At 40.1% G+C, this 14,303-nt stretch overlaps 1 protein-coding gene across 1 annotated transcript in view; it reads left to right on the top strand.

The window, feature by feature from the left end:
- RELN (reelin) overlaps positions 1 to 14,303 on the top strand; it is a gene marked incomplete at its 5' end in the record, with an annotated part of 284,100 nt that overhangs the window by 21,789 nt on the left and 248,008 nt on the right. The gene's annotated exons all lie outside the window — the stretch shown is intronic.

The following is a 14,303-nucleotide window of genomic DNA, read 5'->3' as shown; positions in this document are numbered from 1 at the left end:
GAATGTGAACGATAAAAATACAGGGTTTTTTTAATAGTATTTCCCTATGAATAATTGTTGGATGATTACATGTATATTTGTCCATGGCCCATGAGCAATTTAGTGTTTAAGGCATATTTTCTGTCTTTTATATTTATGTTCTGAATTGCAAATTTGCATTGATAAAATCTTGCTTTAAATGTATCCCAAATTGTTTAAATGAATGTACACATTATTACACTTGTTGCACATTACATTTGAAAAGATATTTTCCAATTGTTGAGAAAAAATGAGCTAGAAAAAGCACATAAAATGTCAAAGGTGACAAAGAGACCAGCCCAGCCATGGAAGTGATTGGTTGGAGACAAAAAGCTCTTTTGCTCAGTGCTTGCACAGTGCTGAGCACTCCTGTCTTCCGTCACCCTTTTCTGCTTTAACCTTGCTCAAAGCTGTGGTCCAGCTTCCTTCTCTGTTCCTGCAGGGACTGCTCTCAGTTCCCAAGGTGTCAGGCTTGATGTGGAGTGCCTCAGATTCTGAATACCCATTGCATGTGCTGATGAGGTATTCAGGGGTTTCCAGCACATGGGAATGCAGATGAACTTAACGGGAATCCTGGTGCTCAAATCTTTGTAAAATTCAGATTTTGGATATTTCTATATGAATGCTCGAAGACTCAGAGCCCTGGGGTGACCAGACAGGGAGGGCAGTGAAGAGGCACCTTTCTCAGGATTTTTTCAGAGGATTTAGAGAAGCAGTAGTTTCCAGATGTTTACCTTTTGGTTGTGTTTAGCTGAAAACAGCTGGTGAGATCAACAGTTAGTGAGAGACATGTTGGGGAAACACATTTGTGATTCTGTTATGCTGTTTTCCATATGGAAATGAGGCTTACCCAAATGTTCCTTGCTGGACTGCTGTCTCTTAAATGAGAGGAAGCAGAAAAGGAGTGAAAAAAACTCATGATCAGATTTAAAAGGAAGCTACAGAGGCAGGTAAATAGAATGGTTTCAAAGTGAGTCTGTTCTGATGGAACACACAGAAAGCAAAGGTGGGACATGGAACGAGGAATATTCATCTTGAATAATTCATCAAATTACCTTGAAGCCAATAATACAGAAAAAGAGACATTAAAGACATTAATGAAAATTTATGTCCAAAAGTGTGACACTTTTACTTGTGTATCTCATAGGAGGACACTGACATAATATGTGTATATTTTAAAATATTTTGTTGCCTGGTGAGATTAAATGGAAGAGCAAGGTCACCCCAATCAAATTGCCATGAAAATTTGAGGGTGCAGATAGAAAATCTACTCTCCTCATCCTTTACCATGATGACTAATAAAAAGAAATAATAATATTTTACTCAGCTGTCATATGGCCCTGGGCAAGTGGCTGAGTAGAGTTTTACAGGCCCAGGTGGAGAGTACTGAGGAGGATCAGCTTTTTCATATAGGAAGCAAGATTACAATCATTGAGGCAAGAGGAGAGAGATGAGAAGTTGACCACATATAATGGCTGTATATATTTAAATGTGTTCGCTGAGATTCCTGGTTGCCTGCAGTGGCATGGATATTTCTAGTAATAAAAATGTGGTTGTGATAGTATTCCTTCATAGAATAGTGTCTGAGCTACCTGGTGTTTTAAAATCTGTTGAGGCTGTTTTTAGGGCACTTCTTCACATTTTATGAAAACCATTTTCTAAGCACTTGTACCAAAGTGCAGATAATTCCACAACCACTTGAAGTACTCTTTCAGTATGAAACTTTGACAGGGCAGTTTAGTTTGAGCACTAACTTGCCTGATTTTGAAAGACATTTCATCCTTGCAAGTAGCTATACCAGTAAACCAGTTAACTGCAGGTGGTTACATTTGCTAATCAGATGGATAATTATTACACACTGGTAAGAGAAAGACAGCTGCAATTGCTACAGACGATTGTTAGGAGCTTTTCAGCATAACAATGAACTGCAGCACCTGCCATCCCAATATGTTTTACAATTTTCCTACTGGTATTATTTCCTAGACCCACCATAGCACAGAAGGATCCACACGGTGCTCTAGCTGTAATTTGAAGACGTTTTCCTTTCAAATGTGTTGTTACATTTGCTTATAACTTTCCAACAACCTTACCTTTTAGATCAATGTTTATTAAAGGTTTGCTTTCATTAAAATGGTGCACAGATATTTGGCAGATTTATGTATTGATATTTCTAATTACTGACCAATTTGAAAGAGATTTCTACTTTTTTTCACAAAAGAAAGAAAATCAGGTTTCAGAACAGTAGCTTAAATTTTTGTGGTTCTGCATATGTGTAACTCAGAGACTGCCTGCTGGGACCTTCAGCTTTCCTCCACTTTATGATGAGATCTGTGGCAAGTTTGAAGGAATTTGTTTTGCAAGTGAGAGACTTAGTTATGCATAAATCACTGGAATAGCTTAGGTCTGTCTTTGCTGTGCTATGTATTTGGTGTAAATTTCAATATTTGTCTTTTATATATATATAAGCCCCATTAGCCACTTTCCATTCTCATTTAATTTCTGCCAATCCCTGCCTCAAGATATCCCCTAGATACAGCAGTCTGGCCAGGGAAGACTGCCCATTTCACCCCTCACACAGAAAGCAGCATCCAAAGTAAATTGGTGAGGATTGGTGTATTTGATAAAGCTGTGCTTTCATTGCCACCTGGATCTGCTTCTGCTGGCTGCTTACCGCTCTTCAGGTCAGTTTGGGAGGAGCACAATGAACCTGCTGTAGCATCTATAGTGCTTACCCACTAGAGCTAAAGGTAATATGTCTTTAAAATATCTCCACTTAGGTCTTTGCACCTTGGAAAAAGCAGATTCTCCAAATTTCTTCTCTACAACTTATCCATGTGGTGTGATCCGTTGCACTATAATTTCTTATTTATAATTGTTGGTTTGGAGAGGGAATCCCAATGCTTGCAAAGAAGAATTTGCTGCTCCTTGCTTAAATGTGAAATCACTGAGTAGAGACTCTCCTTTGTCCTTTCAGCTTTTCCACACTAACATTACATGCATCTCACGTTTGACCTTTGCAACCACAGTTCCCATCTTTATTTTCATTATTATCTTTATTATCTGTAGCTTTTTAGAAACAGTTGGAAAATGGATAGACTGCTGTCTCAAATGCACTGAAATTTTAGAAGCCAAGATTGCCCTGGGATCTGGGGCCTCTGGAGGGGTGTGAGTGACTCTTTGTCCTTTCTTGCTGCCTTTGTGTTTCTGCACAGGGGGGCATGAGAGCACCACTGGCAATGGCCAGGATCTTGCAAAGCTACATCTCAATGCACTTCATTTTCAATATATTACAATGTTGTTATCTTACAAGGGTTTGGTGGGGGTTTTGCCGTTCTTAGATCTGAAGGAGGCAGCAGATTGTGTAATTCCATAATTGTCTGAATCGCTTTCTCAAATTTCCATCACTTTCCATCAAAACCTGTTTTCCTACATTTCCAGGGGACAAGTTATCTCCCCAGCCTTGTCAGCAATGCACACAGCCAATTACAGGTCCACCTCTTAGCTTTTTTCCTACATCTGCTGGAAAAATAGTGATATTCAAACCGGTATCCACTATCCTTTCATTTGTAGTCCGTGTTCCACACTGGAAAACTTCCTTACTCTGATATTGTTCTGCAAGGCCAAGTTCCCTTGTGTTGTTCTGTAGGAATTAAGGCTTTTTTTTGTAATTCTTTAATCTCTTTCCCAATGTGATTCCTCATTTGTTCAGGCCTGTGTTAGAGTTTCTCTTTCCTAGCATATTTCAAATTAGTCCAAATTTTCCCCTATCCTGTTTTTGGGAGAAACTGAGTCTGTGCAGTCAGGTCAGGCTGATTAATTAATTCTGACCTGAAAATTACCCAAGTCTGCCATGACTGTCTCAGTAAGAACCCCATCTATCTGCAAGGGACTCCCCAACTTTTTGGGCAAAATTCAAAAGTTTCTAGAAATTATATTATACCAGCTTTTGTTCATCATTTTGGTTTGGTTTTAAACTCTTTCTGAACTCTTGCTTGAGGGTCACTTACATGTCTGTGACTTGTCTGTTACTTGCACCTTTTTGATTCAGTGGTTGTACTGCCTCTCCATGGATGGTAGATCCAACTGAGAATTCTCAGGAACATATGAATCACTTGCAGTAAGGAAAGAAATTGGTAACTCCCATTTTTTTCTTTGACTATCTCCTCCTAATTCTAAAGAAGTCTTGTTTCATTTAGTGTACTGGGACATGAGCTGATCTCTGAGGGATTTCCTTGATCAGCATGAGAGACTCTTTTTGTCCATCACAGAGCCTCCAGAGCAGCTGAGTGAGGGTTTGGTCTCACAGCTGCGACATCGTGTCCTTACAGTTTCTTTCATGCCTTTTCTCTTCACTTCCCCTTATCTTCCTCTCTGTTTTTCGTGCAAACACAACCCTTCACAAAGAAATTACCTGCAATAGTTTCATGTGTCTATGTTTGCTCTTAGACAATGATGCCCACTTTTGGTTTAACAGGTGATGTAAAGGACTCTGGCTGCTGCTCACAAGCATCTCACCAGGGGACAGAATCACTGCTGGTTTTGGAGTTCACTTGCAGCAATATTGTGAATTCAGCCAAGGATAATGTCTGGGGCCTTGTGCACCTGCAAGTTTTGGTTGTTTGAGGTCTCTGGGAATGAGTGTGGGTTAGCAGGACCAGAGTGGTGCAAGGACTGAACTGGGGCCTCTCTGTTCCTTTTGCTATGTGTGAGCATTTGTGGTAGATTTGGTTACTAGAAAGATAATGGTGTTAAAGGATGAGGCTCATGTTTCCTCAAAAATAAATGGAGAATAAAGATTTGAGATCTTGTCCTGATTTTCTTTTGTTGTTGTTTGGGGGGAGGTGTGGTAATTGCATATCTTCTGAAAGAGAGGGACATAGTTCTCCCAGGATTCTCCTGGGAAGCTGTGAGAAAGCTCGAGAAAGAATTAAAACAATTATTACCTCAATCTCTGCACCTGGCAGATGATCTCTGTTTGTCAAAGATGTTTACAAGGAGTTGTCCCTTCTTGGCCAATAGGTGAGAGAAGATTCCTAAAGGCCAATCAAGTCTTAGGTCCACCATTGTTTCTATAAGAACTGTGAATTTCTAACAATAAAGTGCTTTTTCATGCCTTCTGGTGATAGAGTCTCTGTATTACCTTTGTCTGGCCCCAATACCCCTTCAGTGATAGGGAGGTTGTGTTGAATTTGTTGTTTTTAAAAATAACTCACATGAGAGCCAGGCTTGGTAGTGTATTGGCTATCAACCTACACATACTAATTTTTATGTGCTATCCCTTCAATTGTAATTGCTGCGGTTCTCTTTGAAATTGCCCTGTTATAAACTTAATACCACTGGTAAATTCAGTTTTGTGGTCTGCAATGATAATTCAGGCAAAACCATGCAGAATGAGAGCAATTTACTGAATTTACACTGACTGACCAGGGGCAAAGAGATGGGCAGGAGTTCAGGTGCTGCAGAGTCTGAACTCCAGAGTGATGTGGAAATGAGCATGTGTCCATGCAGAGGCTTTGTGCCATTTGTTGTCCTTTTACAATTTCCATCAAACATCAACAGTTTTGTACTTCGTTGTCTTAGTGTTTTATCTAGGAATTTTTCAAGGTATTTTTCACTTTATTTAGAGGTGATAAAGCACAGAATCTCAGAAATATGTTTACAATCAAAGCAAGCTTTTTAATATTGGAATCAGCATCATATGACTCACTCTCATCTAAAGGAGGTCTTCACGTTCTCATTTTCAACTTTCATATGCTTTCAAACAATGTGTTTTAAAACTACTGATAAATTAGTACAGAGTTCTTGAATTTAAATTTACCATTATTGGCAGCACCAAGAAAATATTTCAGAGTGCTTGCTTTTTAGAGTGAGGGAATTTGTGGGCAGCTAAATATCTCTATCTGTATATATTGTTTGCTTACCACAGCTGGTGTTTTGTAGAAGATTTACTTTACTAACACAGTAACATTAATATTCTGCAATGTCTAAAATGCCTTTAGCATGCCATTTACACTCATCTGAGAGATTTCACAGAAGTATGATATTAGTAAGCCTTCATGAGTAATCCATCATGCCTAGGAGACTTAATCAGATTGGACATGTACTTACCCCTGGCTTAATAACTGTTACTTGTGTTATTACTGCCCTTATTTCTGTTTCATCTGTGGTAAAAATGTTCAGAATTTCAGTTGTACATTATAATCATGGTTCTCCACAAAACATAGCACAGCACAAAACCTACAGCCACAATTCAGATTTTATGTGTAGTAAAATCTCTGCTATCCCTTACAAAGGACTATACAAAAGTTTAATATTTCTTCAGGACTGTGGAGGTAGCAGCATTAAATATTGAAACATTTAAATGTGCAGAACTGATTAATTCAGAATATATCAGAGCTGCTTATAAATGTTTAATATCTGTATTTTGCCTGATTGGATATAATTTAAGCTATGTGCTTCTTCCAGCACTCTAGGACCAGGTACTCATCTTTTATTTCTAGGAATGGTTTAAACATCATTCCTTTTATTACAGGTTAATATTAATGCCTCAACCTTTGGCTGTTATTGTTCATTCTTTTATAGAACCTACTTCAAAATTAATCACCTAAAGTCTGAGAGCAGCTGTTAAAGTTCTTTTTAAGTGTACCTTTCAAAAAAGACGGTTCAGTTAAAATTTGTACAACCTCTACAGGATGAAAGCTGAAATTTTGTCCTAGTAATATTTATGCATTTCCTTAGAAAAGCAGAAATATCTGGGAGGAGTATTGAGACTTTGCAAGTGCTGGCTCTAGTCTGAGGTTAAGCTTGGACCAGGCTGTAGCTGTATTGGTTCACAATGAACAAATTACACTAAAAAGCTGAAGAATGAGTGTCTCTGGGGGAGAAGGGCTGGTCCTGGCTGGCATGTTGGCATGTGGCTGCTGAACCACAAATTGATCAAAACACCCAACTGCAGTGGTGAGACAGCCTCATGTGTTTACTGGTGGTGTATGAAACATAAAGATCTGTATGGAAGCCTGTAGATCTATTTGAGACCTAGCTCCAAGTCTGGTCTTATGCCCAAATGCCAGTATCATTTACCTTCACTAATATACAACACTAGTGCTGTTAAAACTCTCAAGAAACAAATCAGCAAATCCTATGTAGACAAATTCTTTTTATTCCCCAAAAGCCACTTACTGCAGCAGCACTCTGCCTGGGAGTGTTTCCTGCCCTAGAATTGGTACAATGAAGAGGAAGGGATGCACCTCATCTTTTAGCTGCTCCCTCTGCTGTGGCACTGCAAGGCCCCCACCGGGCTGGAAGGAAAACAAAGCCTCTGTAGGAGCTCCTGTCCCAAAGTGTGGATGGCTTTGCAGCCCTCCCCAGGAAGCATGCTTAGCATACAGCATTAGCAGAGCTCCATACTAGCTCATTTCCTTGCTGAACATGCTTTAAATTATCTTCATTGCATTTAGTGCTTTATCCTCATCTCTCTGAAGTTCATGGCTGAAGCACCATTGCTTGTAGCGAGAATGCCTTGAATATAATAAAAGGACTGCCAAGCAATTTGCTGTTGTCCAAGGTAGAAATGTTGCTTTGATGCAGTGCTTTTCCCTTTTGAAAAGTGCTTCTCCACAGTATGAAGCAAAATTCTGGTTCCTGCAAAAAAAGCAAACTTGAAGTTTAACAGAGAAGAGGATGAGCCCAACAATGGTACAGGTTAATTCCCTGTTGTGCATCCAAAAATATCTATTCCAAGAGTGTTTTCTTGACTTAAATGGCTTGGATTTTTTGCTGTCTGACTTTCTGAGGTAGTTGGATGTAATATATCTCTGTAGCACGTATTTCTCCTTGTCCTTGGAGACCTGTGGGAACGCAAAGGAGGGGAGGTAGCACACTCTGTCTCATTACAAAGATGTGGGACATGGAAGTTGTCCTTGAGTGAGAAAGTGGAAGTCTAAAACCAGCATAAATTATATAATATCTACAATATGACCTTTTTTCCAAGGGATTTTCAAGGCAGATCTCATTTTGAACTCTGAGACAAGTCCTGCAGCTCTACACTAGTGTGCTCAGAGAGGCTGCCTAATGATAACTTGGTTTCTTTTTGACTTTGTTCTTCAAGACTTGAGGAACTGCCAAGTTCTCCCTGTTTTTGACAGGATAATATAAACAGAAAAATGAATACATTGCCCAAACTACTTTTGTATGTGAGCTCACAGGAAAACTGTGTTTAGTCATGTTTATTTTAGGGTCAGCAATAAGGAAAAATATGTCAGATGTGAAAGAGAAAAATAAAAGTTATAAGAAGGCATTGCAAGACATTCAAATAGAGGCAAAGTGCCCCTTTGCTCTCTAGGAAATGGAATAAATCCAGTTCCAGCAGAAATGATTTATAATAGAAACCACAGCTTTTGCAGAATGAAAACCTTACTTGGAAAAAGAATACCATTTTCTTGACTTTTTGAAATTTGGAAAAAAAAAATCGGAAAAGGGGAGTTTGACTCAAATTAAATGGGTTTTTTTTTGTACTTTTGCTTTCATGTTCATTGAATTGAATATGAAATTCACATTTTTCTTTGTCACCTCAAGATTAAATTGTATTTTTTTTGGTATGTAGTATCACAAAGTCTGTGATTAGGATCTTGCTGCCTTTACTCTACTGGAAGGTTGGATGTATTAACTAGATTGTAAAAGTTGGAGCATAGCAAAGTGCCTCCCTGAGGTGGAGGGACCACCTGGCACAAAGTGTTTGGAAAGGACATTAAAATCTTGATTTAGATTAAAACAGTGGTTTTTTATTTTAAGTTTCACAAAATGAACTGAAATATTCAATTTCAAACTGAAATGATACTGGAGAAGATCAAAGTATTTGATTTTTCATTGAAAATGGCATAATAAAAACACTGTATCATTTATGAATTTGTAAGCATTTCAACCTCCTAAAAGCTGATCATTATTCCCTCTTTTCATATTCAAGGTAACAATAAATGTTCAAATACTATTGGCACTGCACTCTTTCTATTACTTATTGAGGAGGCTTATTTAGCAAAATTGTCCTTCAAAGTTGCTTAAGATTTTAGGTGGAAGAATTCATTTGCCTCTGAACTAAAGTGGTGAGAAGTGCACAGAGGTGGATTTCTAAAACACTCTTTGTTGTGTGGATTTTTAAATGTATTTCACGTCATGCTTGCTGACTGCTGCCTATTCTGTATTTTGGAAGTTCAGTGTACAGTGCATCCCAGCTGATGCACAGACCCCACTGGTATCCAGATCCACCTTTCTGTTCTCTGCTTATCTGATTCTTCCTACTCACTCCCAGTGTGCAGCACTGAGGGGGTTAGGCAGATGTCAGATTCATTCTTTGAATCAACTGAGGGATTTAAAAGACAGAAGTGGAAGACAACATTGAATATATTAATGAATATATGGTTCCCCAGAAGCATGCTACTTATATTTATTCATGCCTAATTTCTTCATAGCTAGATCTGTATGAAGTGGCATGACTACTTTTATTAATGTCTGGCCATTACTCTGTGCTCTAATTACTGAATTAGAGGGAGACATTGAGGGTGAACCAGGCACTTCTGCCATTTTTTCTCAGAATGTTTGACTTCTCGAAGAGTCCAAATTCAAACAGCTGCAGTAAAACCAATGTGGAGTCTTCTCCTATGCAGAAAGTTTCTCTTATTTGCTCTTATTCAAGGTATTGCAGGTTGACAGTCATGTGACTTGTTGAGCCAGGAGCTGGAACAGAATGTTAAATGTTCCTCTTCCATATTTAGGCACATGTTTCTTTTCACAGGTGGCTCAGAATTTTTTTTTTTGCAAGTGTAGATATCTGCTGGTGCAAATACCTGGAGTATTTTCTCCTCCTAGTTACTCTGTGGGAAAGGATGTTGTGGTTTGTACCCATCACAACATACTGGTGTCAATTCTGCCTTGACCTTCCTTCCTGAGAGGAGTCTGATAGAAGTGTCTGTCCAGTTTGGCACTGGAGCAGGGGGCTGAAAGAAGAACTTCACCATTCAGGTGAGGTGTTGACCAGCTGGTACATTTGCATTAATGGCCTATGTTATTGTAGGTGCCTGCTGTTCTTGGGGGCTAATTTGGTGACAGTACTCATTCGGTGAGGTAAAGGCATGCCGCAGAACAGGAGACACAATGACCAACAGAGCTCCATGGATTTAACTGTGTTCCCAGGGATATATTTTGCCTTGTCCAGTCAGTGGTGTTTGGATCAAATAGACTTGATTAACTTTGCCCCTTGTTTGCTTAATTTGTTTCGTTGGGAGTTTTCCGGGGGGCTGTTTAGTTTCTTTGTTTTACTCTTAAAATTTTCATTGGCAAACTGATGAAGAAATGCTAGGAAGATATAAAAACCTCTTTGTTGCTTTTTTCTGACAGAGATCTGCTAGTAATCATGCTTCTTGGCAAGTTTGGCTTCTTGCTGAGGATACCAATACAAGTTCTTCCGGCAATTAGTTTAGTTCTTCCTACTGCTAATAACCACTTGTCTAGGAGAGTGGCTGTGCTATTTGCACAGCTTAGCTTGTCAGGTGACTGACTTTCCTGCAGATTAACTGTGCTTTTTGAGCCTTTATAAATATATTTACCATTTCAGCCCTTTCCCCCTCCTATACTAATATGCAGAACCTCACCTATTCTGGAGGTACTTCTTAGTAATTGTCTCCTGTGGGACGTGAAGACCTCTGTGACACAACAGTGCACAAGCCAGGGAGCTGTAGGCTTGCAGCAATCCCAGGCAGGCGGCTGTGGGATTTATTTTCCAGAGAGCCAAGTGCCTCTTTTTGTTCTAACAAGTATGAGTCATTGCAGGGACATGGCTGTGAATACTTACAGCTTTCACTGGGATGTGCAGAGCAGAAGGAATTTCAGTATGGAAAGAGGACATGAAGTGATTTGTTAAGAATCCCTTATTTGCTAGGGGAATTTGTACTGGTGTTATCTGGGATAACACCAGTACAAAACACCAGTTAGGAACACCAGGGACAAGAACCATGCTGTTCCCCTTTGTTTATTTATTTATTTTTTTAAGAACAGGAAGTGACCACTTGGGAATTTGCTGCATTTATAAAGTATTTAACAAGCAACTAACTGATAATGACAAGTTCAACACAAGTCACTGTGCTGCAGTTGCATGTTTTTGTTATGTGCATGGTTTGGCTGGTTGCCTCATCAGAACGTTGGACTCGAATTTTTTGGGAACATTTAGAGGTGGTAAAGTATCTGTTACCTGTCTAGAAACAGGACTCTAGAAGAAACCTGTTTTTATCTTCAGATCCAACCCTTAGCCCAAGCAAAATAGAGAGAAAAATCCACTTTGAGGATTTTCCCCCAGAGTCCTGTCAAGTATTTCATAATCACAACCTGCCACTGTGCCGGTGTTCCAGCCCTCTCTTTCTTGTTCAGTAGCTGACCATTATTACAAACCTAACACAAAGAACCAGTAGCTCTTGCTGAAGTGATGTACCTGGAGCCATACCCTTCCTGAGCTAGTGCCAGTCACTTGGGGTGCTCAGCCTTCACAAACCACACTGTGAAGAGTTACACCATAAAGAATAAGTCAGACAATACATATTCTAAGAATAAGAATATGTATTGTCTGACTGTCCCCATCTCTGCCTCTGACCCATTTAGCCCCATAACCATAAAGATGAGACAAACAGATGTCACTGAGTTTTAATATTGATCTAACTTTAGGAATTTTATTTGTTAAGCACATCATTTTCATTTGACTCAATTTTCATTCTGTGTTTGTGTCAGAGGACTAGTGGATGTTTTTCTTATTTTTTCAGATTCTTTTTTCAGATGTTGTTCTGATTTGAACTTTTAGAAACCGGTATTTTTTATGGATTCAAACTTGCAGTATTAATATACAATGTATGGTCAAAGGATTGTATTAACATTTGTTACAGCCCAGCCATTCATATGCCAGAATTCAGTATCACAGAATTCACAGAATCACTAGGTTGGAGGAGACCTTTAAGATCATCAAGTCCAGCCCATGCCCCAACACTAAACCATGGCACTGAGTGCCACATCCAGTCTTTTTTTAAGCACATCCAGGGATGGTGACTGCACCACCTCCCTGGACAGACCATTCCAGAACTTTGACTCTTTCAGTGAAAAACTTTTTCCTAATATCCCGCCTATATTTCCCCCGATGCAGTTTAAGACTGTGTCCTCTTGTTCAGTCAGTTGCTGCTTGGAGAAAGAGACCAACCCCACCTGACTGCAACCACCTTTCAGGGAGCTGTAGAGAGTGATAAGGTCACCTCTGGGTCTCCTTTTCTCCAGGCTGAGCACCCCCAGCTCCCTCAGTTGTTTCTCATGGTTTGTGTTCCCAGCCCCTCTCCAGCCTCGTTGCCTCCTCTGGACACGCTCAAGCATCTCAACATCCTTCCCAAACTGAGGGGCCAGAGCTGGACACAGCCCTCAAGGTGGGGCCCCACCAGTGCCCAGAGCAGGGGAAGGGTGACCTCCCTGCTCCTGCTGGCCTCACTGTTCTATTCCTGATCCAGACCAGGATGCCCTTGGCCTTCTTGGCCACCTGGGCACACTGCTGGCTCCTGTTCAGCTGGCTGTCAACAGTGCCCCCAGGTCCATTTCTGCCTGGGCACTGTCCAGCCACACCATGCCCAGCCTAAAACGCTGCAGGGGTTATTGTGGCCAAAATGCAGCACTTGGCATTTGGACTCAGCCCATCCATCCAACCATTCCAGGTTTGTCTGCAGAGCCCTCCTACCTTCCAACAGATGGACACACGGTCCCAGCTCAGTGTCATCTGCAAATTTACTAATGGAAAACTCAATATCCTCATCCATGTCATCAGTAAAAATATTGAACAGAACTGGTCCCAGCACAGAGCCCTGAGGAACACCACTGGTGACAGGCCCCAGCTGGATGCAGCACCATTCACCACCCCTCTCTGAGCCTGACCATCCAGCCAGTTCTGAACCAGCAAGAATGCTCCTGTCCAAGCCATGGGCTGCCAGCACAATTACTACTTTATATTTAATATAAACTCATATATTTAACCCAATTTAATATTTTTTGCCATATAAATCCTCATTTGATCCATTCTTTAACTTAAAATGTCAATCTCTAGGCTATTTAGTAGTATTGTTCCAGTTTATAGATGGGGGTTCTGTAGCTTCTTTTAAATAGCATTCTGCACCAACTAAATGAGGGACTGTACTTAGGCAGAATTATTTTGTTGCATGAATCATACATACAAAATTAAATCACATTTTTGAACTCGTGTCCGTTCCCATAATAATTCCCATAATAATAAGTATGATGTATTTTGGGCCTCTTCCTTCTGTTCATGGTTCTCAGCAACTTTCAGTGCATTTCAGTCTTCACTTTTCAGTGCTAATTTTCCTTATTTTCTCCCTTCTAATCAGGACACTTGTGCACTCTTACCCCCCTGCTCCTGAGAGTCTACAGCCAACCCTCCCAGAGCCTAACTTGGTAAAATCTTTGGGTCTGGACAGGCTGGAACTCAGACTCTGCTGACTGTGCTGGGTACATCTGTCGTACAGAAAGGACTCTGAGATGAGCAGTTTGGGGGAGGAGGATGATGTTCTGCACACCCACACCCAGGCAGATGAATCCCAAGTCTGGCATTAAAAATACCTGTGTGTCCCTTGGACAGGGGCTATATTGGTTGCCCAACATATTTAGACTGCAAAGCACCAGGTTATTTAAGGTGTCTTATTTCTGCAGTCCATTTAGCAATCTTGTTAAGCTCTGGTTTAACGAAGCCCAGATATATTAAAGATAAATGGAGTCAGAAACTTTATTGCTTACTCTTGTTCATGAGCTAACTGCAAGACAATGCCAGCTTTCATGCTTTCATTTGAATTATATCACACAAGAAGTCCACTCTGAGGAGGGAGGACTGTGGCTGATGAGGAACAAATGTCATTATCATGGCTTGATGCCTGAACTTAAAAGTGGTCAAAATGATAGTGGAAACTTATTAGGGAGGCAACAGCACCATATATATATATATATACCATGCTGCTCAAAGTAGTAAAATTAAATGCTGTATTACTGAAAAGTGAAGGTGGTGGTGAGGAACAGAGGCAAAAATACTGCAGACTAAGTGGAACAGGATATTGGAAGTGAATTTCAAAATGTATCATCTTGATGCTAAGCATGAGTAAAAAAAAAAATCACCCCATTGAACCTTAGGAATTATGAGGGAAGGAGTGAAGACTGAAACAACTGGCATCACTTTTACCTCTGCCTGTGCATTACAACATTATACCCAG

The sequence above is a fragment of the Fringilla coelebs genome (genome assembly GCF_963513975.1).
Source record: "Fringilla coelebs genome assembly, chromosome: 5".
Lineage (NCBI taxonomy): Eukaryota > Metazoa > Chordata > Aves > Passeriformes > Fringillidae > Fringilla > Fringilla coelebs.
Note: the sequence above shows the minus strand (reverse complement) of the source record. Positions and strands in the feature narration are given on the sequence as shown.